At 43.0% G+C, this 26,043-nt stretch overlaps 1 protein-coding gene across 4 annotated transcripts in view; it reads right to left on the bottom strand.

Moving 5' to 3' along the window:
* The window catches only part of Sgms1 (sphingomyelin synthase 1), a 279,814-nt gene extending 256,219 nt beyond the window's left edge, over positions 1–23,595 (bottom strand). For 2 of the 4 annotated variants that reach the window (XM_013156809.3, XM_003473559.4), the window contains exon 1: positions 23,332–23,595. The gene's annotated coding sequence lies outside the window, so the exon portion shown is untranslated. Of the gene's footprint in view, positions 1–22,773; positions 23,007–23,331 lie in introns of those variants that run through there. The other 2 variants (XM_013156811.3, XM_063239509.1) reach the window with 1 other exon arrangement.
* Positions 23,596–26,043: the final 2,448 nt, after the last annotated feature.

Below are 26,043 nucleotides of genomic sequence, written 5' to 3'. Positions count from 1 at the left end.
TGGTACAAATGCCTGTAATCCCAGCACTTTGGAATGTTGAGGCACAAGGACCACAAGGTCAAGCCCTACCTAGGCAAAATAGCAACTTAAACAAACTTTTAAAGGGCTGGGCATGTAACTGGGCATGTAGAGTGAAGGCCCTGGGTTCATTCCTCACTACCACCAAATAAATCTGAAAGAATTCATAAATCTTAATGAATTTGTGGGAAAGGAAAGAAAAGCAAGGACTAAACAGCTGTGAAGTTCCTGGGCAAAAATAATGCGACAGGAGACCATGAGCCAGCATGAGGAAAAATCAGTAGAAACTATGAGAGGGTCTAAGGGTCAAAAACCTTGGTTTCTAACCAATTTTACCAACCAAGTGACTGGAATATACAAGCCGCATCAATTCCCTGAACTTTGGTTTATCTATCTCTAAAATGAGGCAGCAAAGCAAATTATCTTGAAGGTTCATTCCTGCTACAACATTGATTTGGTTTTAAAATACTGAACTTGTTGTAGTTTCTTTTTCTTCTTCTTTTTTTTAATCTATGAATAAAATGGATTTAAAAATAAATAAATATTGAATCTACGAAGAGAACAGACAAATATGTAGAAATACTCAGTTATGGAAAAAATTAGCCAGGCATGATACGACACATCTGTAATCCCAGCACTCGAGAGACTGAGGCAGGAAGATCATTGCAAGTTCAAGACTAGCCAGGGCTACAAAGTGAGCTCAAGACCAGCCTGAATTGCACAGTGACATCCTGTCTCAAAAAGACAAAAAGTAAAATAAGTAAGTAAATAAAAATAAAATGAAATAAAATACATGTGCATAAATGTTGTGAGAAAAATTATGAGAAACCTATTATTGTGTTTGAATGCTAACGTGACGGTGGCAAGAGTAAACAACAGCAGAGAAAAGACAGGCACCTCTGACACCAGCCTATCACATCACAGAAGCTGCAACAGCTTGGGGAGGGCCTATAATAGCACAAGGATCAAATGCTGAAACAGTCAAACAAGGATAACAAAATGCGAACAAAACTATTCAGACCTTCCAGAGATCAACACAAAGAATGCAAAAAAAGAAAAGAAAAAACAGAAAGAAAACCAAGGCTACCAACCATCAATTGCATGTTCAGTATCTAAGTTGCATTTTCAATCTAACTACCTTCATTTGTGCTGTCAAAAGAATTTAACAGAATTTAACAAAACATGTAGGAATAGTTTAACTCCAATAGTCCAAGCCCCCAAAACTGCAGTTTTATCCCGAGATGGTGGCACACACCTATAATCCCAGCTAGTCGGGATGCTAAGGCAGGACTACAAATTCGAAGCCAGCCTGGGCAGGTTAGCCAGACTGTAAAATAAGGTGAGAGGTGTAGCTCAATGTAGAGTCCTGGGCCTGATCCCAAACTAAAAAAACAAAAAAAACAAAACTGCAATTTTCAAAATACAGCAATTGCTGGAAATTAAGAATATGATCGCTAAGAGCTAATAAGTCTTTTTTTTTTTTACTTTTTAAACGTTTTATCGGTATGAGGGGTCGAACTCACGACCGCCTGCTTGCAAGGCAGGTGCTTATGCGGCTAAGCTAAATCCCCAGCCCCACAATAAGTCATTTTTTGTCCCACATCACTCAATGCAAAGACTCTAGAATTCTAGAATGGAAAAAAGATCTTATTTTTTAAAAAATTAATAAAATGAAAATTATACAATCTAAGAAGCACTAAGAGGGTTTTTTTGTCATTTTATTAAAAGTTTGTAAAGCAAGGAAATCACTTGACATTTGTAATATTCCCAAGATGAGCAACTGAAATGTGATAAATCTTTCAGCTCTGTCCCACGTAGGAACTGACAAAGACAGGCAGTGAAGGAGAATGTTTCTGTTATTCAGCTTCAGTCTTCCTGGCTGCAGGAAGATAAAAAGTCATTTCTTACCCTTTATATTCTATTAATCTTTCTGAGAGCTTTCTGTGCATCAGACTCATGGTAGGCACTAAAGGGCAGTTTTGTTTTGTTTTTAAACAGAACAAGTTGTGTTTTTAAGCATGTCCACACTGGAAGCAATTAAACAGCCAAATAACTAATACAAAAAAGAGCTGAGTCTAGAAAAAGAAAAGAAAATGTAGGGAGAAGCAGGGGGAAGCATCCTAAGTGGAGGGATAACAGGCAGCAAGAAACCATAGGAAAAGTTAGGTAGGCAAGGTAGAGAGCTTCACCACAAGGGACAAAAGACAGAGACATTGTCCAACAAAAACTTTCTCCTGTGGGCCCTGGGCACCTGAGACACAGCTTTTGGGGGAATTACTATAATTATCCTTATAGCTTAGAAAGAGGAGTGGGACAGCACGGGGAGAAGAGAATGAAGTGAGTGGCCCTGTGGGAAGTAATGAGGCCTGAAGAACATGAGTGAGCACCAGAGCTAATAAGGAGTCTTCTTTGAAAACAGGATGGACACAGGGCTAAGAGGAAATGCAAATGATTCCTGCTTCTGTCTTGATGTCTGACAAGATGGCGAACTTTTTCATGAGATTCAGGGAGAAACAGAGTTGGAGGCAGGATAAGTTTTGTTTGGACTCTGATCACTTTGCGTGTGACCTTGTACCTTTGGCTGGGCATGGTGGTGTGTACCAGTAATCCCAGCAGTCAAGAGGCTGAGGTTAGGAGAATCACTGCAAATTCAGGAACAGCCTGGGCTACAAAGTGAGCTTAAGGCGTGCCTAAACTGCACAGTGAGACTCTGTCTCAAAAAGACAAAAAAACAAAAATAAAAACAAAAAAAACCTCACATCGTTTAGCTGCCTATCTCAACTTTCCACAAGCAGAAGGACCTTATCAGAAGCACAGAGTACTTAGGCAAGAACTCAAATCCACGTTTAATCTCTGAGTAGACAGTAAGAATGCATTCCCACAAGACCTGGAGCTCAGTGGCTGGAGAGGCTAACCATACTTCACATAACTAGAAAAAAGAGGAAGGAAACTTTAACCCAGAATGGTCTGTATAATTTTCTACTTACATCCACCACTCTACAGAACTCTCCTGACACTACACAGGCAGCAAGCAATTCTCCAGCAGACACCAGCTGAGTGTCCACTACATCAATTCTGGCACTGTCTACCAATGACAGTGCCCCACTGCTTAAGGGCTTAGTCCCAAGGCTGCCCCCCACTACCAACACGAAGTCACAAGCTCCAGGTTGGTTTTTTGAGTTTCTTACTAACTATAAGTGGCTGCTAAGACCCATTCCTCAAGCATCACTGATTTTCTGGAATGGCTCAGGTAAATACTTATGTGTACTGGTTCATGACAAAAGATATCACAAAAGATACAGATGAACATCTAGATGGAAGAGGTGAATAGGGCAAAGGATGAGGAACAGGCTTGAAGCTTGTTCCATGCCCTCTGTAGGAAACCTACCCCCTAGCACCTACACATTCAGCTGACTGGAAGCTCTCCAAACCCTGTGCTTTTGGGTTCTTACAAAAGCTTCAGTAGAAAACCTCAATTATGGACACCACTGATAAAATCTTCAACTCAACCTTCAGCCCCTCTTCCTTTGCAGAGGTTGGTGAGCAGATGGAGGACTGAAAATTCCAAAGCTCTAATTCTCCCATGGTCAGCTCTTATCCTGAAACTGGGAAGAGGTTAAGGTCCAACCACCAGTCACTTATTAATATATAAAAGAACCTCATATTCCTGTAGATTTAGGAGAGCTTTAGGAGCTGAAACCAAGAGCAGAAACCAAATATGCTTGGTTAGTTGGCTGGTTTGGATTTTGGAGCACTACACCATTCACATAGAGCTACATTCCCACATTCCCAACCCTTTTTTTTTTTTTTTTTTTTTTTTTTTGAGATAGGGTCTCACTAGGTAAATTGCTCAGAGTGCTGGGTAACAAATAGGGTATAACCCAACACACCTGGCCTGGCTCCAAGTATGTATTTCTTAATGTATCACAATATCATCATTCACCTCCAGAGGTCAGTTTTCCATTATGTACGTTATTCTGTGCCATTTTAGATCTAGCATTTCCTAACTTAAGTTGCAAAGATTCAACTACCCTGTTCGCTAGTCACTGTATTCTCTCGCTACTCCCCTCTGATAACAGAGTTCAGGCAGTACTAATCTACCTAGTTTTAATGTCTATACACATTGATTCTACTGCTGAGCTCCTGTTCAACTGTCCTCTCAGGCTGTAAAGCACTCCCTTGTCTCTGCTCCGTCAATGTCATTCCATTGCTTACTTTGCCTAAACGGTCATTCCGTGCTCTACAAACTGAGAGAAGTTCTGGTCTCTGTAGCAACTATTTTTGCATTTATTTGTCCTGTCTGTGTCAGGCACTATAAGTTCCTCAAGGGCAGCCTTTATCAAGCAACATTTGTATTGACAGCTGATAACATGTCAGTGTTGAACCCTAGGAAAAAGGGACATGGGAGGCTGAAGCAGGAAGATGTCAAGTTCAAGGCCAACCTGGGAAGCTGACCTAGACCCCTCCTATCTCTAAAATGTAAAAGGGCTAAAAGTAGAAGGTCAGTATTCCCTAGGCTCAATCTGTAGAACCAAAAAAAAAAAAAAAAAAAAAAGGCAAAAAGATACACTAACTAACTTTACGTGGAGCATGCTATTTACCAGGCTCTACTCTAAGCATAAAAGAGGAATGATCAGACAGCAAGGTCTCTGAACTTTCAGTCCTGTGAAAATGTGGACTATATTTTTAATACTTTTAAAATCTTACTTTAAATATTTTAAATTCTATATACACACATATGCACGTTATATACATACGTGTATATACAGCAAACATATAATAATGTTAATACAAAACTAGGAATTGGGTATTCACTGCATTATTCTCCATATTTTTCTGATCATTTAAGATATTTTAATAATATAAAAATTTTAATGAGAAAAAAATAAACATAAAGCATCTGCTCTCTAGGGGAAAAAATAGTTCAACTCATTTTAAAAGGTTCTGGATAGAGAAAAGTTTACTCTAATAGATTTTGGTTTTAAAATTATGCTCCACAGCTAAAAAAATGAGGAAAGATAAAAATGAACCAAGTTCAGACAACTGAATTCAACAATAAGAGGTTTTTAGTCTACAATGTCTTCATTTCTACGTCCATTTCCTCTGGAATGGTAAACGATAAAAAGAAAATAATGATGCGGGCTGAGAGGAGAACCAAGAAATCAACCCCCTTCCCATGAACCAGCCAGTGAGTGGGCTGGGAGACAAGAAAAGCCAAGCCACTGCACTGTCAGCCCCACCTCCCATAAGTAAATATCTAATTCAGAGTAACACAGGCTAAGATGATAGCTACTGAAGTAAAAAAATAATTAACCTAATGTTTGCATTGTCTGACTGACTTTGTGGGCCTAAAGTAGTATGAGCATCTATTTAGAGGGCAACAGTAGGCAATACAGCAACTATGGGGGATTTCCTTCTGTCTTGTTTTTGAAACCCAATATTGTTCTCACTGTTTTGCTTGGTTCCATTTTATTTATTCCCTTTAAAATTAAAAAAATAAGAAAAGCATAACTCTTTCTAATACATTTTTATCTCAGGAGAAAACCCCTAGTAACTACTAAATTTATTCTAGTTCTACAGTGTGTTAAGGATATTTGATCCCATAACAAATATCCTGCTGCAGGATAAGCATTATCCCTACTTTACTTTACATATGAGGAAATTAACATTGTAACAAGCAATTAATTCAACATTCAGTGGTTCCTTTGCAGCCAAATTCACTTCTGACAAAAGGCAAAAGCTTTGGTTTTGTTTTTATTTTAACATAACATTTGCCTCTTACTGCTCGATATTTCGTCTCACTTCACCAACGTTTCTGGCCTGCATAATTAAGTGAATCTATCTATCTATCTATCTATCTCTCCCTCTTTCTTTCTTTTGGCAGTGCTAAGGCCTTAACTCAGGGGCTCGCACATGCTAGACAAGCACTCTACCAGGAAGCTATAATGTCAGCTCCAATGAATGAATCTTACACAGAAAAAAATGTTTAACAGGCAAATCAACAAATTAAAAAGAAAAAAAAAAATCTAAGGAACCATAGTCTTGAGATGCATAGTATCAGGAATAAAACCACCAAATGTTAACTCAAGACAAAATCTGAGAGGTAAATAAAACTAGACAGTATAAAATACTGCAGTCATGAAACAAACATTACTCTCTACCTACCACACCTGGCAATGATGGGGATGAAATCCAGGGACTCATGCATGAAACAAGTGCTCTACCACTGAGCTACGCCCCAGCCCATAATTTTTTTTTATTATTATTGCTTGTGATCAAATACAGGGCTTTAGCACTGAGCTATATCCCCAGCCCATTTTTTACTTGGGGGCCAGGGTCTCAATAAACCACTAAGTTTTCCAGGCTGTGCTCCAACTTGAGATCTTCCTGCCTTAGCCTCCCAGAGTGCAATATAAATTCTTTTTAATGGAACAGCCATAACATTTGAAGGGACCTCACAATATGACCAGTAACAAACATGTAAGAGATAACAAAATTATCTTCCATATGTAGGGAGAGGGCAAACTAAAGCATATAAAAGCAGGTTCAGGTTAAAGCTTATTTACTAAATTTTCAAAAATTAACAGTAGCATAAAACATAAAATATATGCTACCATTTATTTCAGTAGTGCTATATTAGCTATTCTGGATCAGAAAAATGAGAAAAAGTCAGATTTAATCTACATATCACTATATCTGACTTCTCAAGTTTGTTCCTAAAACAGAAGCCTTGGCAATGGGAAGGCAGGCACTATACTTGCACCACTACTTCTGCTCTAACTATTCCTCCTAGACAGTAAGGAACTGTCTTCATCAGAACCGTATAATAGAGACCCCTAGAGCTTAGGGCCAAATTGTGAAGAACACTTACAGGCACAATTTAGGCAGAGGTGCTAGGGATGAGGCTTAAAAGGGAACTGTCAGTAAGATTTAAAAAAAAAAAAAAATCTGAAATGCAAAGGACCTTAGACACCAAAAATCAGAGGAAAAAAAGGAGTATTCCAAGGACAGTCAAGGAAACATACTGCCACCCTGACAGCCCACGCAGAACTACAACTACGGCTTACCCAAGACACATAACACAGCAGATTTCACACATCCTGGTCAGCAACCAAATACATAATATGAAACAAACTTCAACCCTGAACAAATGATTGTTAGCTTAGATAGCTGATGCGGTATCAGGTTAGTTAGTTCACTACACTTCGAACTGTAATAGTACAAAAGGACCCCAATTATCTTTTTTCCTCCAGGAAACAAATTTATGCAAACATCCATCAGCAAAAGACCAAGGCAGAACTATCCCCCAAAAAGATGAAAGGCTCAGACAGCAAGGGCAGATTTACAATGTAAAAACACAATAAACAATGTTGTCAGTAAACTCGCAGAAGGGCCTCCCCCTTCAGATAAGGCACTGCCTTTAGAAAATGTGTACAGCACAAACAAATAAGTTTGATTGGCATTAAAACCACAATTAATAATATTCCTATCAGGCCAATAAAAGTGCAAAAACATTTCATTTCTGTTCCCACAGAATAGGATGATAACCTCCATTTCCTATATCCCTACAATAAAATATCTACAAAAACGTCACTGCAGAATGACCAAACACCAAAAAGTCACTGAATTGCTAAATGAGGAGAGAATTTGCTGCTCTATCCTCCACTGGGCCTCCCTTACTACACAGGTTTGGGAGGAAAAATACAAATTAAAATCAAGAATGCATGCCGTGCAAACACAGCTTGCAGCCCAGAACCTCAGTGCCAATCCCAAACTGATTATCACTCCTAGACGGAAAGACCAGAGCAGCTGCAACCGAACAGACTCCCCCAAAAGCACATTGCTAAAATCCCTATGCACACCCAGAAATGTCTGCTGAGACTGAACTGAGGAACCAAACACCACTGCCAGATTTTCCCTCTCGAGGTACTGACAGGCAAGAATTATCAGAGCAAAAGATATTAAAACACCAGGCTGTTTTCCAAGAGCCCTGATCTGCCTCAGTCAAGGCTGTTGCCAAGTCTGCTGGTAAGGCAGCCCTGAATTATTGTAAAACTGCTCTCCTGATCTCGGCAACACCAATGCCTTTAAGCAAACGCTGTTGAAGGTGTTTCCGTATTTTAATGTCCGTAAGGTAGGTATCTCATATGAATCAGTAAAACTAATCAAACACAAGAAAGCACACATTTTTAAAAGTGTCTTGAATGGAGGCTGGGGATTTAGCTCAGCGGCATAAGCGCCTGCCTTGCAAGCAGGCAGTCCTGAGTTCGATCCCGGTACCGATAAAAATGAAAAAGACAAAAAAAAAAAAAAAGTGTCTTGAAAGAAAGAAAGAGAGAGAAAGAGAAAGAAGAAAAAGAAAGAAAGAAAGAGAGGAAGGGAGGCAGGGGAAGAGAGAGGAAGGGAGAGAGAAAAGCAAGCAAGCAAGCAGGCTAGCTAGCTAGTAATAGAAAAACACTTGCCCCAAACAGTAGTTTATAGTAGCATTATGCACAAAAGCCAAAAGGTATAATGAACAAATAAACAAAATCTGGTATATGCACACAAATGTGGTATATACACAACTGAGTATCATTCAGCCTTACAAAGAAAAGACTCTGACATATGCTGCAGTATGTTTTAACCTTGAAAACATTATGCTAAGTGAAACAAGTTAGATACAAAAGGACAAATGCTATATAATTCACTTATGTGAGTGCACAGAGTTGAAAATAGAGTAATAGCTACCAGGGGCTATAGAAAAGAAAACAGGGAAATTATTGTTTAATAGTACTGAGTTTCTGTTTGAGATGACATACAAGTTTTGAAGATGAACACTTCTGATGATTGCACAACAATATGAACATACTTAATGCCACTGAATTATATACTTAAAATGGTTAAAATAACATATTTTACTATAAGCTTAAAAAACGATATTTGTACTTTTAAAAGCAAATTATAGATTTGGAATATTCTCAATCACATCTAATAATACTGCATTTCAAAACTATATGAATAGAACATATACTTCTATGTACAGTACATTTCAGAACCTGTGAAAGTAGTTTTCAATTTCCATACCTAGCTAAACTCTGGTCATCGGTTTCAGTCCAGAAGACTAAAGAGCATAATATTTTCTTCAAATGTCACTTCTACCATCCTTGAACTAACATATAATCAGTGACTGCATCACTGCATAGACTACTACCACATAAGCATGACCTCAATGATATGAACAAGGTATGTCACCTTGTGCTGTTAATATCCAAAGACTCATTTGCAACATTGGTGGCAATTCCATATATATTCTAGAATAAAAATCTAGACAATGGCAAACATGATAGCAATCCAAGGAATTTTATCATATACTTACAACAGTCAAAGCTGGGATGGCTGGTGATTACATAATGTAAAAGGCTGCTTGAATAAACTAACATTGTACTTTGCAAATAACAACAGTGGCATAGTATGCTTCCTAACAGTATCAAATGGTATGCTTACTCAACCAGGGGCTGTTCACAGGGAGGGAAAGCAGTAGATTGTGGAAAATGACAGTGCCCTGAGAGAGGAAATGTTTCTCCTACATTACTTAAGAGTCACTACCACTCTTCTCCAGGCAGATGCTGAAATCTGTGTGCAAGCAGTGAAAGCCAAGATGTAGATGGAGATTCAAGAAGCAGCCCTGTTTTCTTTAAAGCTATTACATCTCTCCACTCTCACACTTCTAGAGCCAAAGCTAAAGAATGTATTTTCTTCTCAACTAGTTGTGTGAAGCACAAACAAGTGCATGTAAAAATAATCAGGTAAAAATGTGTGCAGTGCAACAGTCTCATTTCTGCTTCTGAGATTACCCAGATAACTTCTCCTTCAAGCCGTGCACAAAGGTGGGATGAAGAATTACTAAAATGAAACTGCATCATCACCAAGGAAATAGTCAGGTCTGGGAGTCAGACAGAAGTTCCTTATTTGACAACACTTTACTAAATTGGAGACAAACTATCATTCAGTTTATTATATTGACAGAGCTAGTCCAAAGAATAAAAACAATGAAAACAAATAAATAAAAGCCTTAATCTTCCCTGGTCCATCTGGGCTGAAAGACAACACCTTCCCAGTAATATAAACATTCCCTACATTGATCATATCTAATATAAAACTGTTCCTATACCACCAAGCCAAACTACTATAATTTTAACAACAAAACTATAAAAAGTTTGTAAATTTCAGGTTTCCACCCCAAAAATCCATTCTAGAACAGTATGATTTAACTTTGGTAATATGATTCCTTTCATGTATTCTGCTTTTAGTATCTAATTGAAATGTCTGCTTGGGACACATCCAATATTTTTAGAAAAAAGATCAGAATATACAGGTACATCGAAATGATAATGGTAGTTATCTGTGGGTGACAGCTATAAATGCAACTCTTTTTACCTACACATTCTTTTAATGGAGGAGGAGAAAAAGGAAGAGTGGGGGAAATAGAAGCCCAATAAAATGGAAAGAAGCAAAAAGAAAGTCAGCACTTAGGTCAAAGGTAAATGCAGAGGAACCTTGGTCAGCACAGTTTACATACAGTAAAGGTGCAGGGGCACTATTCATACAAAGCTTTGGCTGGCTCCGACTGAACAGCAGTGCCCCAGCTTCCACAGCCTCCTACTCACAGAGCCTTGCACAGTGCTAAGGAGAAAGGGAAGCTCCAAGGAAGATGGTCGAAATTAGAGCATTGATCGCCTAGTGGAGTATAACATTTCAATCACTTCCAGCTTTCAAGAAAATCAGCGACTTCAGGTTACGCACTAACAGATAATACCTTAAGTAGTACACAGTAACACATCTGGTATAAATGCAGATGGTAGAACTCTTGTTAAGAAGTCACTCTTTTTATAATCCTCCTGTGAGTAGCCACACACACACACACACACACACACACACACACACACACACACAAAGTTTATGATGGTTAATGTGGTTTTAACTCCTGACTAGACTGCTTAGTGAGAACAGGTATATTTCCTGCCTACTTCATTACTGGTAGACCTGCCTACCTCATTACTATGCTACCAGTGGCTAATAGGGTGCCTGCTCAGCCAGCCTCTTCTCAATAGTTTAACAAAAATAATACACTCTTATTTATGCACAGCAATGTTTTAAAACACCTTATGATTATTCTTGACCTGTCTGCTAAGGACATTGTCTATATTCCATTATGTGCATACACATCATTTGCTCAGCGAAGACCCTCTCTTACCAGATATTTAGGCTTCAGTTTTTACACTATCATAAACAGGTATAAAATGATGTTGATTATTTCTTAAATCAAACCCCTAAATGTAGAATGGCAGGTCAAAGAATATGTAAGCATCTATGCCATCACTCATAGAAACTACCCTCCATAACCTTGTCTTGAAGGCAGTAATCATGAACTTCCCACTTTAGGTAAGGCACTGTGAAGTTCTCAAGCAAAGAATCTCCTAGAATAGACATCAGCAGCCAAAGTCCTACACTGCACTCTCCAGACTTGTTTTCCGTGCCCAGTGTTCTTCTGTTTCCCCTAAAGGCCCAATCCTCTCTCTCGGTGCTCTGTAAGGGACAACCTCACGCTGCAACATCTCATCTGCCTCCCCACACCCTTTTCTTCCGTAAGTTAGCAAGTCTCCAGTGAGGCCAGCTACATCATTTTGCTTCTCTTATTTCCTCAGAGGAAAGCCTGACCCTGTTCCATTTATAAGACACAGAAGTGTCATGCCGCAAACCACTGCTGTGATGTTCTCAGCAAACACTTGACTCACTCCTTTTAGGCAGCACTTCCCAAAAGCCCCCCTACAAACATGATGGGGAGTCATAAAAAAACTCTATGGCACAGTTTTGCCTTTTTATCTAGTCATTAAAAAGGAACTTTCAGGCACTTTCCTGGTAAATTCAATGACAGCTTTAGATGTTATCTAAAAGACACACTTAAGTATGTACACCAAAGTGACACATTTCATTTTGGTGACTTCCTGAAACCCATTCATGGACACCAACAAGAATCTTCATGTACTGATTAGGACCTTTGAACACATGGCCAAAAATAGAAACAAGAAACTTCTCAATGTTCTGAGGCACTCGTCTCTGTATTTAAAAATCAGAGGAAGAAGAAAACCAGCTATATTGAGAGCCTCGTTGAAACCTGGACTACTGCCCAGCTGTTAGTAAGGGGGGGGGGGGGTCTTTCAAAGTAACTCAGGTGGCCCTGTGCCCATGTGATAGATTGCATGGTAGAATGCTTTCTGGGCATGTCTGAGGCTCTGCCTCCTCATCACACGATGTGCCTCACATTTGTTTATTATCATCTGTTGGACCCATTACCAAGATAACACCATAGGGCTTACACTTTGCTTTGTCCACACTGTAATCCTAGCCTTGTCCAAAACCAAAGCTATGGACCTGAAGCTTAAGCTACAGACTAAGGCTACTCACCTATTCCCCTGAGCTGTGACACACGTGGCAGGTTCTTCTGTGCATTTTGGATAGCGAGATAAAGAGAGCAAACTGACAGCCCAGAATAAGAGGGATAGGCTCTGTGACAACATCAGGTGGAAACACAAGGAAGGAAACACAGTCTTAGCCACAAAGCTGGGGACACAGGGACAATAGCTACGCAACAGCTTTAAAATCCCACTTATAGTCTCTCTAGTCTGGTGAATGATTAACATGCCACCGCATGACTAGAAAGGCAACCAGCAGACCACCCTGCTCAGTGTAATTCTCCAGGTCACCCAGGTTGCTACGACTCCCCAGATCAGCTAAACAAGTATGTGATGTCACTCCCTACCCCATGGGCATCACACAACAGCACTTGTAACACACATTATTATTTATTATTATTTCATTTAAAAAAAGGCCAGTATACCAAAAGGGATTAAATTCAAGCACCCAGCTCTTTCTGTTGCTCCCCAGCTGACTTTCAAAATCAGCGACTTAGGTCCTTGATTCCTGGTTCCTACTACCCAGAGGACCCTTATTGTCCCAGCACCTCACCAATGGCAAAGGTCATTACAACCCCACAGGTATGCCCAGAGAGCCAAGTACACCCTGTTCCTACGACCTCACCTGCCCTCCCTCTATCTCAGGTGACCAAGGCAGACTGGCTGGCTGGCTGACTGCCACGGAGAGGCCGTTTCTTCTGCAGTCTCTCTAGTCCCACGACCTCCTCTCCAGCATACCAGACGTGCTCGCTCTCCCTTTATCAACTGCTCTTGCTCCCCAGCCAGGGCCCCATGTCTCCTCATACTCTTTTCCTTCCTATTTCCTCAGGATAATAAGTCCCCTTCTCTTTTGGTCTCAGGTATATCCATATCCCACCCTGTCTTCAAATGTCTGCCCAGTAGTCAACCTGTGTGTATGACAGGAAGGAAACTGGGCAGCATCTCCCTACCCACAGCTGTACCGCCACACTTCAATCTCGCTAGCCCCTGCTTTCATCTGAATGTTACCTCCAGCTGATCCTCCCCATTCCCTTAGGGAATAGTTTTCACCAGGTCAGTTCACCCCCCACCCTCCTTCCAGGCCTTTTTTCTCCAATGTCTACCCTTTAATCTGCTAGGAACTCTACTCCCAATTTAAACATCACCCCCAACTGGGTTTAGTGGTTTAAGAGAGGGATATTAGTTACAACATGCCCTGAACTTTGTGGAGTCACACAGTATACCTGCATGAAATGCACAAAGACTGAACATTCATATTTGCTCCTTCAGCAGAGAGCCTGCCAGGAGATACTCAATCACAACCTGCAGAGTACAAGAGCTGAAGAATCAACTGCTTATTGCCATTTCTAACAAGTGGTTTGCACATTAGAGAAACCAAACAGGACTGAGGAAGTACTAAACTATGCTTCTGTTTTATCAAAGGGATAAACAGTTGAAGATGAAGAGTACCTGAGCCATATTTTTCAGGTAGGTCCTAATCAAAGGAGTCATGGCATCCAGAACTATCTATCTAGTGAGGGTTAGCTAGTTCAAATTCTGCATCTGCAGACAGGAAAGCAGAGCCCCAAGATTCCCAGGTCACTCAGCTGGCTCCCAAGGTCAGCCCACACATTATTTATCAAGGTATTATGGAACAGACAAAAGGAAGAAAGACAAAAAAAAAAGGAGGAAAGACAAATTGGAAATAGTGAGCAAAAATAGAATTTTGTGTCAACACTGAAGGGAAAACTATTTTTTATATTTTTAGATGAGTGTGGTGGCACATGCCTGTAATCCTAGCACTTGAGCACTTCAGGCCGGAGATCATGGTAAGTTTGAGGCCAACCTGGGCCACATAAGCAAGATCTTGTTTCAAAAACACCAAAAATACCTATAATATATCTTTCAAAAAGGTTATTTTACTTTAATGAGAGAGTCCAAATATTCTCAAGCATTACACCCCTTGGAAATGGATACAATGAAGTCACTTTTTAAAGACAAAGTACACTGTCCAGCACTCCTGTGACTTGTTGAGAGGTTGGAAAACACAGTCCCAGTCCCCAGTTCTCCTCTGATGTGCCCTGACCACTGAAACATACACCTTTATACACTCCATTCTATGATGAGTTACCTCATTAAAAACGGAAAGCCCATGTGACTTTCAGATTTTTTTTTTTTTGTCTCTTTTTGTAACTTTCAGATTTAAGACAAAAGAAAAAAGACCACTTCTGGTTCTATCTACACTATCCTGTCACCATTTCCTTCTGTCCACTCTCCTGACATGGGGAACCTGGAGGAAGTGACTTTCTCTGTCCAGCAGCCCAATTCTATGCTGGGGGTTTGGTGTACAGCTGTGATACAGCACTCGATGTCTGGTCATGAGATTACCTGTCCACATGTACTAACTCCATCACTGAACTCTTAAGCACTCAGATCCCAAAGCTCACTCTCAACACATCGGCTATTGTTTGAAGCTCCTGTGATAAAACTAAAAAACTAAAAGAAAAAAAAAAAAAAACTTGGCCCAAGAGTCTGTCACTCTTGTCCATGCCTTTGCAGCCTCCGCAGTCTTCCCCAACAATCTTCCCATCTCTCTGCCCTGCTACATCCTCTCCCCAGGCAAACAAGCTTTCATAGGGTGCCAGGGTACAAGACATCCCCACCAACCAGTGAAGGGAAAAATCTGGACTAGAGTTTCTCCCTAAATACCATTTACTAATCTCCACTGAGTTAATCTAAAATGCAAGGTCCTATAAACGTCTCACTTCTAAAAGTTCCTAAATTCCACAGCTTTTATATATAACACTGTTCAGCTAAAATGAAGTCTGAAAAGCAAACACGCATGTTATAATGATCACATACATTCACATTTCTTGAGGACTTAGCATGTACAAGTGTAGCACTGTGCTAAGCTTTGTACATAGGGTACAGCTATCCTACCTGCCACTGCTAGAGAGATACTCAACCTTCTCTTTCCTAGAAACACAGCTTTCCACTACAATCAAACCAGTCAAACAAGAGCATCTTCTGTCTCTGTACCATCAGGCTACGTAACTGAACAGTTAATTTCTCAGCCCCACGGTTTTCCCGTGGGAATAAAATGATAGACAGGCGTCCCCTACCTCTTTGGTTTATGGGAGGGAAAATGCAAAGGGACAAAATGAAAACACGTCATGTCACCTTGCTAAGATGGGGTGCACTCATGGCATGTCATGCTGCTGAGGAGTCTAGACACACCCTTCCAGTTTTCTCTCCACCATGGTTACAAAGTTCCTGAACCACATCACAAAGTGGTGAGCAGGGCAGCAAGTTTCTAATCTGTCCTGGCTCAGAAGCCCCCTAAAGCCCCTGTCAAAGGCTTGGCTAGCAGCCCATGTTGCTATCACAAAACAGCACACTCTTTAGGTGGCAGGGCCTACTGGAAGGAAGGTGGCTATTGGGAATATTCCCTTGAAGCAGAATGTGGAAGCCTGGCCCTTTCTATCTCTATTGAATGTCATCTACTATTAGGCGAGCAGCTTCTTCCATTATATATTCCTGCCATGATGCACCACCCACCACAGGCCAAGAACCACAAACTAAAATCTCTGAAATCATGCGCCAAAATAAATATTTCTTCCTTAAAAGATGTATCTAGCCAGGCATGGTGCCACACGCCTGTAAACCCAGCACTGGGGAGGCTGAGGTAGGAAGATTAGAGTCACTATCATTACATAGTGAGTTCCAGCCTGAACTACAGAGCAAGACTGTCTCAGAAAACAAAGTATCTCAGGTATTGTCACAGTGATTTACAGTTGATGATACAACTCGTGTCAGGCACTCAGGGCCTTAAAAACCGTTAACTTACATAGCTTTCACAACATCATAAGGTAGCTACTGTTATTATACCACTGAACAGTAGAGGAGACTGATTCACAGGGGCTCCAATTAACCTTAGGCTGCAACACTCCTCCATGGTGAGGCCAAGACCCGAACCCAAGCACTATAGCTCCAAGCACAGCGCTCTTAGTCACTGTACTAAAAGTCATAGAACTACCAGTTAGGTGACCACCTACCACTGGTCCCAAAGCAATGATTTTAAGACATTTAGGTCCAGGCAAAAAAATCATCATCGAGGGCGTTCACTATTGGGCCCTTGGGCTTCTGATAAAATGTTCATTATACTCAGTTTTTCCTCCCTTTTCTCTTCTCTGTAATGTAAGTCTACCGAAGCCAAACGAAAACTCACAAAGCAGGCTTCTTCCCCACTAGCACTGCAGCATTTAACCCTAATTATATACTATGTGTCACAGAGTTCTCTAATTGCTCCATGTATATTAGTTGTGTATTGCTCCCCCCACCCCGCTAGACTGTAAAATTCTTTAGAAGTATCCACCTTTTTTGAAAAATCCTACAAGACTAGGCAGAAGCATGGATGGGGACTTGGAGAGTGTTATACTATTAACTGGTTGGCTCACTCATTTTGCTTTTCTGATGGTCATTATCAGTCTTTAGAAGCAGATAAAAATATAAAGTTTATACTATTTAAAGCCAGTATTAGGGGAGGCATGACATCAACATTCACTGAGCAGCACTCATTCAAGGCCTGCTTTCTGCATGTCTCTCCGGCATTAGACATTAACCCTTTAAAACCTCTCAACAGCCTCACTAGGGAGTTGCTGTTAGCAATTTTGGGAAAAAGGAACTGGGGCCACAAGAGGAAGTAACCTGACCAATGTCACAGATGATGTGAAAAGAAAGGAGATTTTTAAAGACCTGTCACAGAGCCCCAATTCTGCCTCCCTTAAATTCTTCCTAAAACAACACACTACCTTTATTTAAAAATGTATCATGAACTGGGGGTATGACTCAGTGGTAAAGCATCCATAAAACCTTGTGACCTTGTGTCAATAATCAAACATTACCACGCAGAGAAAATTGTAAACTCTATATAAAAGATGGGATGATGACTATATTCATGAATAAAATTAGAAAAAGATGTCAGTTCTGCCCATCTGAGACTTATATCAGATACACTGCCATTGACATATCCTAGACTGTGTTGAGAACTTAACAAGCATTTTAAAATATACTCAGAAGAATGAAGAGCTACGCTTACTCCAGCTGAGGTCTGACAAAGAGTTAAAATAGGGCTTTTGCAAGCCAATATATACAGGCTACAAAGATATAATAAAGAAATAAGAATTTGGCATTGAATCAGACAGAGGAGTGGAACAAAATAGAGGACAAATAAACAAAAAATCCAGCCTTTCATAAGGAATCTCAGATTCAGTAGTTTGAGCTTAAAGGACCAGTTCAGTTTAGGATAATAACAATGTCTTGGGGATACATAATGGTGATGGTTGCACAACAATATTAATGTATATGAGACCTCTAAATTATACACTTAAAATGGTTAAATTATATATTTTGTTCTGTATATTTTAGCATAATTAAAAAGGAAAATATTTTAAAAACCATGTTAAGTGAAAGGAACCAAACACACATATTGTATGGTCTATTTATACAAATTTCTAGAAATTATAGTGCTTGATTCAACCTGAGAATAAAAGGAGGAGATGGACTGTAAAGGGGCCCAAGAGTAGTTGTGGGGTGACAGAAATGCTCTGTATCTTGACCACGATGATTTCACCAATATGCACATCCATCAATAATAATAAATTACACATTTAATTCTAGCCAGTTTATACGTCTACATTTAAATAAAGTTCAAAAAGCAGACTCATATATATATGGTAACCTTATCTATAAAAAAAACTGTGCCAGAAAAAAATATGAAGGAAAAATACACTGTTTAATAGATGATGTGAAAAACAGTCTCACAAAACAGAAAGAAAAAACATAAAGCTGTATTCCTTCCTCATGCCAAATATACAGCCCTCAAAGTGAACAATAAAATTAGAAAAATGAAAGAATACTGAATATCTTTGTACTGCTAGGGTGAGAAAGACCATATTAATATTGCTAAAGTGCAGCATAAGGCAAAGTTTAATGGACTTGGGCTTTAGAAAAATTAAAATTTTTTTAAAGTTACCATTGACAAAGTTAATAGGCACATGGGGCTGGGGATTTAGCTCAGCGGCATAAGCGCCTGCCTGCCTTGCAAGCGAACAGTCATGAGTTCGATCCCTGGTACCGATTAAAAAAAAAAAAAAAAAAAAGCAAAGTTAATAGGCACATAAGAATATGCAAGAAACATCTGCAAATAAACGTATAAGAAAAAACTATGGCTGATTAAGGAAACTGTAATGGCTAACAAGTATATTGAAATATATTAAATAAATATCCAATTCACTAAAAAATACATAAATTCAAAATAAAGCAACCAGATCCCACTATATAACCACAAAATATTAGTAAAATATGAAAGAAGGCTAATGTCAGACATAGCAAGAACATGGGGGATCAAGTACCCTCGTGCACTGATGTGGGTGTATAGACCACCAGCTCAGTACCTACAGTGTCTGAAGTACTCTCCAGTAAAAATGTGTATACCTACTCCATCCTACTCCTAGGTATAGTATATATCCTTAAGAGTGATATGAGTGGTTCTCAAACTTTCCCCTACCTCAGAATTTCCAAGATGGTCAGGTTAAAACACAGATTAATGAGACCTATCAACAAGGTTTCTGACTCAGGTCTAGAATCTGCATTTCTAACAAGTTTCCCAGGTGATACTGATGCAGCTGATTGTGGACCACACTTGGAGAACTACCACCCTAGAAATATTCTTACACTCATCATTAAGAAAACAGAAGTAGGATGCTCATTACAGTACCTGTGGAGACAAGCATCCATCACTTGGAAAATGGGTAACAAAATGTAGTAGACACCTATCTGACCAGCCCTACAAAGCAGCAGCCACAGCCATGCAACTGGATAAACGTGTAACAATATGAATCTCACAAAATGTTGAACAAAGGTCTTCCAATTTCCATGAATGTCTGAAAATGTCAAATGAAATCAGTTCCACTTATGCAAGTCAAAAACACAAAATTACTCAAGAAGTTTTAAAGAATATATACATACCTAGTAACAGGAATAGATCTGTGCCAAGAACAAAGCATTTTAAATCAATTCTCAGCATCAGAAGCCTAAAAGGTAAAAACTACCAAGTTCTCTAAATTGTACCTTAGCTGCATTCACAATACCTGCCTCAGTTCAAGCCTCTAGTAACTTTGCATCAAAAAAGGACAGATCAATTGGCCCCTAAAAATGGAGGGGAATCTCTCTGACATACAAGCCTTGGTTGAATTTCAATCTCCTGTAACTGTGACCTAATTTCCTTCCTTGATATTAATTGCAAAAAAAGTTGAAATCCTTGGTTTTTGGGAAACAGTGTGTCTTTTGAGGCCTGTTCCCCAAGCCCGCTCCGTGTGTGACGGTCTGTGAATCTGTGTGTGTACTTCTCAGTGTTTGTTTATATATATTTGATTTGTGGTAGGCCTGTATGTGGAGATACAGATATAGGATGGGGCAAAATATTCTGAAGCTGGTTGGTTTATCAGCCACTGAATTCAGCTTTGCTGAAACCAGAAGTCACCCAGTCAGGTACAAAACCAAGATAGCACCTCGCTCCCCCACCCCTTCCTCCCTTCTCTGCCTTCTCTTCACCTTCTTTCACTCTCCACACTCCCCATTTCCAATATTGTCTCCCACATCCAACTGTACTGATCCAAAACATGATCTTCTTGTGATCAGGTAGCTTAATTAAGATAACCACCTTTATAGGAGAGCTCTGAAATACAGTAAGAGACAAGAAATAAACATTTTTATTCTGCCCAAAAGCCTTTAACAGAAAAGTCAAAATATTTAAGATCAGGCATGCCATGAAAGTTCCTCCAGGAGACTGTTTTGACTACAGCTACATGTAAAACAAAGACAAAGCCATTCATAATCTGCCACGCCCACAAACAGGCACACTAGCCACTGTATACTCCAAAGGTCACTGAGCAGGTAGCCATTTAAAAAGGTAGGAAAGTGTATTGGACAGTCAAGAAATTAGAACCACCACTGACTGAACCTATGTAAGAAAATGCTCAGATCTTCCTGGCCAAAGCTTTAAATAAACAAGCCCATGCCAGGAAAGTTGAAGCCTCTAGTAATTTCAGGAGAAAAGAAATAGCTAAACAACTGGAGGAAGTAACAAAATACCAAAGTAAAGGCAGGAGAGTGAACTCCCATCCCCTCCCCAATTATAACTATCCCCGTGTGCAAGCAACCCAGAATTTTTACCTACAAAAGTTTCATTCTTCTCCACAGCAGCACTTTTCACTGCATAGTAAATGTCAGGAATTCGACACTTTTTCTGAAATACTTTGTAGTAAATGAAGTTTTAAAACTTAAGGCATATTTGGCCAGGCATGGTGGCCCACCTTGTCATGCCAACCCTTGCAGGCAGAGGTTGAGGCTGGAAGAGCACATCAGGTTCAAGGCCAGCTTGGGCTACCTAGTGAATTGAAAGCCTAGTGAATACAACCACAAAGCAAGACCCTGTGCCAAATAAATAACTAAATAATGAAAGCATATTCGATATGCAGCAGTTGTACTTTTTAGTTTACAGAAACTGATCAAGTCCTATAAGAATCCTTTAGATTTTTATGAGACAGTTAGCAAAGTATACACATGTATCTGACTCAGGAACTGCTACGATGTAAATAACAGCTTTAACAAAACTCACAAATTATGAAAAACAATAGAATTGCATTTTCAAGGTAAAATTGAACGTCTATAGTCAACACAAGAGCTATAATTATAAAAACATACAAAGTTCCTTCAAGTGGCCAAGCACATAAACGATGTTATATATTCTCAAAATGCTGACAGTAAAACTCCTTTTACAGGTTAAACAAACAAACAAACAAAAAAAACCAGATGAACAGAACTTTGAAAATTTCAGCTGAATGAATGTATACTGAGCCCCACAAGTCAGGTGCTGTACAAGATGTCTGGGACATGCCAAAGAAAAAACCAATATTTTAATGCCAATTTAATCCTTTCATGCCAATTTAATCCATAGCTTAATTTTTTAATGTCTCCCATATTTTAAAGAGCCATCAGCAATTCAGATTTGCACAAATGTTTTATTATTTTACTAAGAATACAAATTTGCAGTTTCTGAAGCAAAAATAGAAGACAAGGGCTATTTGCAGGATAACTACTTAAACTACATAGTAGAACCCAGCATATCTGAGAGATGGAGAGACAAGCAAACTGGAAGGACCAGGGCCTCCACACCTAACTATGAACCAAAGAAGGGAAATGAACTGCTAGAGACAAAAGGGAGCTCTTGGAGGTTTCCCCAAAGCCAGCACCTACAACAGCAGGCAGGATCTGTTGCCTGCCTGTTTGGCCAAGGCATGGCTCCAGAGCTGGAAGAATGCCACCTGCTGAATCACCAAACATCCCTGGGCTTCCCTTGAAGCACTGACCAGACAGGCACCCATCCCCCACCAGCTTCTCTCAGGGACACGTTACACCCAAAATGCCCAGCTCTTTTCCCCTGCACAAGCCACAGCCCCCAGCCCTATTAGGATGTCTGGGCAGCCCCAGACAACTCCCTTCTCCTCCCTTCTCCTTCCTATGGCCCCAGTCCTACTCCTCTCTTTCTGCCCACTCAGTCCCTCCCGAATGTTCAACGCCCACTCCCCAGAGGGCGTGGGGAGTTCATAACACAGGAGGATGGACGCTCACCACTACCATAACGGGCAGCCAAAGAGAAACATTCCCAAGCAGAAGGCAAAATAACCTGTCCAAACAGCTTTCATGGCCCAGGTAGGTAAATGTCAGGAGAGCTAAAACAGTAGGCAGGCCCAGCAACACAGAACATAAACTTCCTTTTCAGAAAGCGGCCTGCCTTCTTGGTTTCATAAGCGTGCGCCGTTTAAGTCTGTACAGTCTGAAGGTGAAAACAAACACCTGAGAAGCACCTGCCGGGATTCCTTCCTTCCCCCTCTGTGCACAGCAAGCAACCCTCACCTCAGTCTTTCCTTGAAGAGAGAACATGCGTTTACTAGAGCCCAACCCGTTAGTTGAACCCAGCACCCAACACAACCCACCAGACAAGCTTCAGGCCCGAGTTCATGAACATGGTGGGAGAAGCTGCTGGTGCTGCTGCTTTGCCCTTGCTAGGCTGCCTGGGAATCCGCAGACCCCTTGTTCCCAGGGAGAGCAGCGTCCTGCCGGGACCTCCAGTCCTTGGCGGCCCACTGGACGTCCCACCCGGCGGGGGCAGCCGCGCGGGGTCTCAGCCGTCGCCAGCCCAGGCAGGGACCGGTGCGCGTCCTCGGGAGAAGGAGCTTGTTCTCAGGGAAGGGGGTCCCACCTGCTCCGTCGTCGAGGGGCATCGAAGGTCCGCGGTGGGGAATCCCTGAAGCCGTGGCGCCGGCCGGCTGCGACGTGGCCCGGGGGTACCAACTGTCACGCTGCTGGGCCGGGAGGCGGGTCGGCCTGGCCCAGAGGGACCGGCCCCTGCGCGGCTCCGAACAGCAGGCGGGCCACAGCCCCAAGGCCCCGCCACCCGCTCCTCCGCCCGCCACCGTCGTTCGCTCCAACAGAACCCCGCCAGCCTTGCAGTCTGCACGCAGCACCTTGGGCAAGGTGGCCCCCGCCGCCTCCGCCTTCCTCCCCACCCCGACTTTGAGGGGGGACCGCCGGCGGCCCGCCCCTTCGGCGCCGACCCTTCCCAAGAGGACAGGCGGCGCCCCGCCTCGCCCGCCAGGGACGCGAGCGACGGCGCCCCGGCTGCGCTCACGCCCCCTCGCTCGGGGCGCCCGCCGCCCCCCGCGTCAGGCCCGGCAAGCACCCGAAACCCGTGTCCCCTGGTTCCAACCCCACCCCCGCCACCCAGAGGCCGACCGCTGGCCTCCGCCCCGACACTCACCCGCGGCGGAGTCGTGGCAGCCGCTGGAATCCGCTCTCCGAGCCCCGCCGCGGATCGAAATGCGAGGCAGTACCGCGTCGAGGCTCCAAGGACGCCTCAGGCTGGCTGGCCAGGCCCAAAGGCAGCGCGGTTGCCCAGCCGGCCCTCACCGCGCCCGCCCTGCCTGCCTCCGGCCGCTGCCGTCCCGGCCGCTGCCTCGCTGGTGCGAAAGCTTCAGACCAGCCACCGCGAGCCTCCGGGGCTGCCGAGCATGCCCAGTCCGCGGCCGAGCCGCCAGGCTTCCCGCGCGGTGGAGTCCGCTTCTCCGGGTGTTCGCGATGGCCAGGGGGCGGGCCAGGCGGCCGGCCGGGCGGGGTTGCGGGCGCCGTGGCCTGCCGGGCGGGGTTGCAGGAGAGCTGTGGCCCGGGCCTAAATGGACACGGGCCCGACTGCGCACCACTGGGCACATAGTATTTTACTTTGAAGAAATGTGAAACCGGGGCCGGAGGGGGAGCTTTTCCTAACAAGAAAGGCGCAGCCTGTGCGGTGGTAGGAAGCCGCCAAGGGAAGCCAGATGGATCTCACACAGCGGTCAGGGTGACAGACCATTCGGGGCGCAGCCCGAGCGGTGAGCAGCTCACGAGTCTGAGGGCGTCGAATGGAAACAGCCTTCGGGAAGCCAGGCCAGGGGCCCAGTTTGCGAACTAAACTTGCATTTCTCTCCTCCCGACCCCAAAAGTGCGACACATAGGGCAACTCCTCGTTGATCACTCCTACATTCCAATCTCTGATTCTCAAAGCCCTATCCACAGATTCTCATCTTCCGCCCCCAAACTAACAGAGCTGCCTGGCCGCAAACTGCCCGAAGCCTAGCGGCGAGGGAGGACGCTCAGGGAGCAACTTCCCGCGTGGGGCTCACTCGAGGTGGGAGCTTCAGGGCCCCGCCTCCCGGGCTGCGGCGAAAACCCGGAGCGCCGGCGCGAGGACTGCGCATGCCTACTCGCCCAGCGAGGTGCGGGTCGCGCCGGGGAAAGGCTTCCTTCTGCTCCGGGAGCGGGTGCCCAGCGTCCGGGTTCGGGACGGCGGCGACGAGAGCTGGCCTTCCCGGCCGGCCCGCGCTACAGTTCCGCGGCCCAGGCAGCTCGGGGTTATTACGACCCCGCGGGGTCGAGCACTCGCGGGCGACGGAGGGGCGTGAGGCGGTGCCGGCGGGACACGTGACTGCTCCCGGCTCCCCCGGCAGCCATCTTCGCCCGGTCGACTGGCCACGATCCGAGCTGATCCCGAGCCAACGGGCGGAAAGGACGCCCCTCTCCCACCACGTCTCCCCCTCCCCCGCGCAGGCTGAGGCCTCCGTCGGCCCCGCCTCCGCCCCCCCCCCTCCGGACGCCGGAGTCGCGAAGCCGGAGGACTGGCTGTGACGCCGGCCACTCGCGCACGGCTGCGGGTTCAGAGCTGCAGCGTTCCGGAGCCGACTGGCCTCTGCTTCTCCCTAGGGGCGGACGTTGCAAGAGAGGTCGGCTTCTGTCCGGCAGCCACACCGCTGCTCCTGCCGCCTTCGCTCCTAAGCTGATCCCCAGCCAAGAGGCGCGTGGTCGGGGTCTGCACCGCTGCCGGCACTGCTTCCTGCGCGCTGCACCCTGGCGGCTATGCTGGGCTGCTTGGACAGTGGAGATGTTCGACGTTCGCAGTGAACATAAATTGCGCTCCCCGCCAGTCATCTGTCTCTATTACTTGAGTATCAGTTGCCTCTCCATCACCCGCCTCCCCAGCACCAGAGAATTTTGAGTCCCTCCTACAGGATCGGAAACGTTTGCGGGTGGGAACTAAAGTCAATTAACAGACACTCACCGGTGGTCCGAGGGTTAGAAGCTTTGCTTCTTTAAGCCATGCAGCAACGCATCTTACTGTGAGAAACTGAAAATTTTAAATGTGCTCTGCCCCAAACCACAGTGAACAGTCAAGGGCTCAAAACCGAAGCAGTCTGTCCCAGTGCGAATTTTGATCGCGCCTCCACACCAGCATTATGGCTTTTTCACCCTGAGCAGTCTGCTTTTCTCAGGGACATTAGGAAAAATGTGTTTGTCATCTATGGCCTTAAAGTAACTGAAATTCAGTTCAACGATGGGTTTTGAGTGTCTACCAACAGAAAGGTCTATGAGTCATAGTAGTCCTGTTGTGTATTTTCCTCAGTTTACATCTAAAAGGTGAATGAAGTTTTGCTTTCTTGTGACTTAAATTTTTTCAAACTAAAAAAGTGCCAGGAACTGCTATTTTCTCTTGTGTGGTCATTGTTATAGCCGAATGTGCTGTACACTTTTAAGACTTCCTGAATAGAAAATTCAGCACAACTTTGCCTGATGTAGATAATATCAGACTTTAATTTGATGCCCCCACCCACGTAAAGATGACAAAATACTAATAGTTTTTTAGTGTAAGTGGTATGTCTGGGATGCTCATTACACATTTTCCTAATTTTCTTTGAAGTGTTTTCTGTAAAACACTTTATAAATGGTTTTCCACGGGTAATTTTAGAATAATACATAACACATAAGAGCAGGGTATAAAAGTGTTTCCATTTCAATTTTGTGAAAAGATTCTCAAAGAAAAATAATAGACCATACATAAAAACATAGCCATCATTACAGGAAGAAATCTACAGAAAACGTGTAAGAATAGGAAACAGAAATTCTGAACAAACTGGTTGTAAGAGACACTGAAGAGTTGGATCTT

Source organism: Cavia porcellus, unplaced genomic scaffold, assembly GCF_034190915.1.
Source record: "Cavia porcellus strain 051 isolate PalLab524CR breed Dunkin Hartley unplaced genomic scaffold, mCavPor4.1 scaffold_28, whole genome shotgun sequence".
NCBI lineage: Eukaryota > Metazoa > Chordata > Mammalia > Rodentia > Caviidae > Cavia > Cavia porcellus.
The sequence above is the reverse complement of the archived record's forward strand: the minus strand, read 5'-3'. Positions and strand labels throughout refer to the sequence as shown.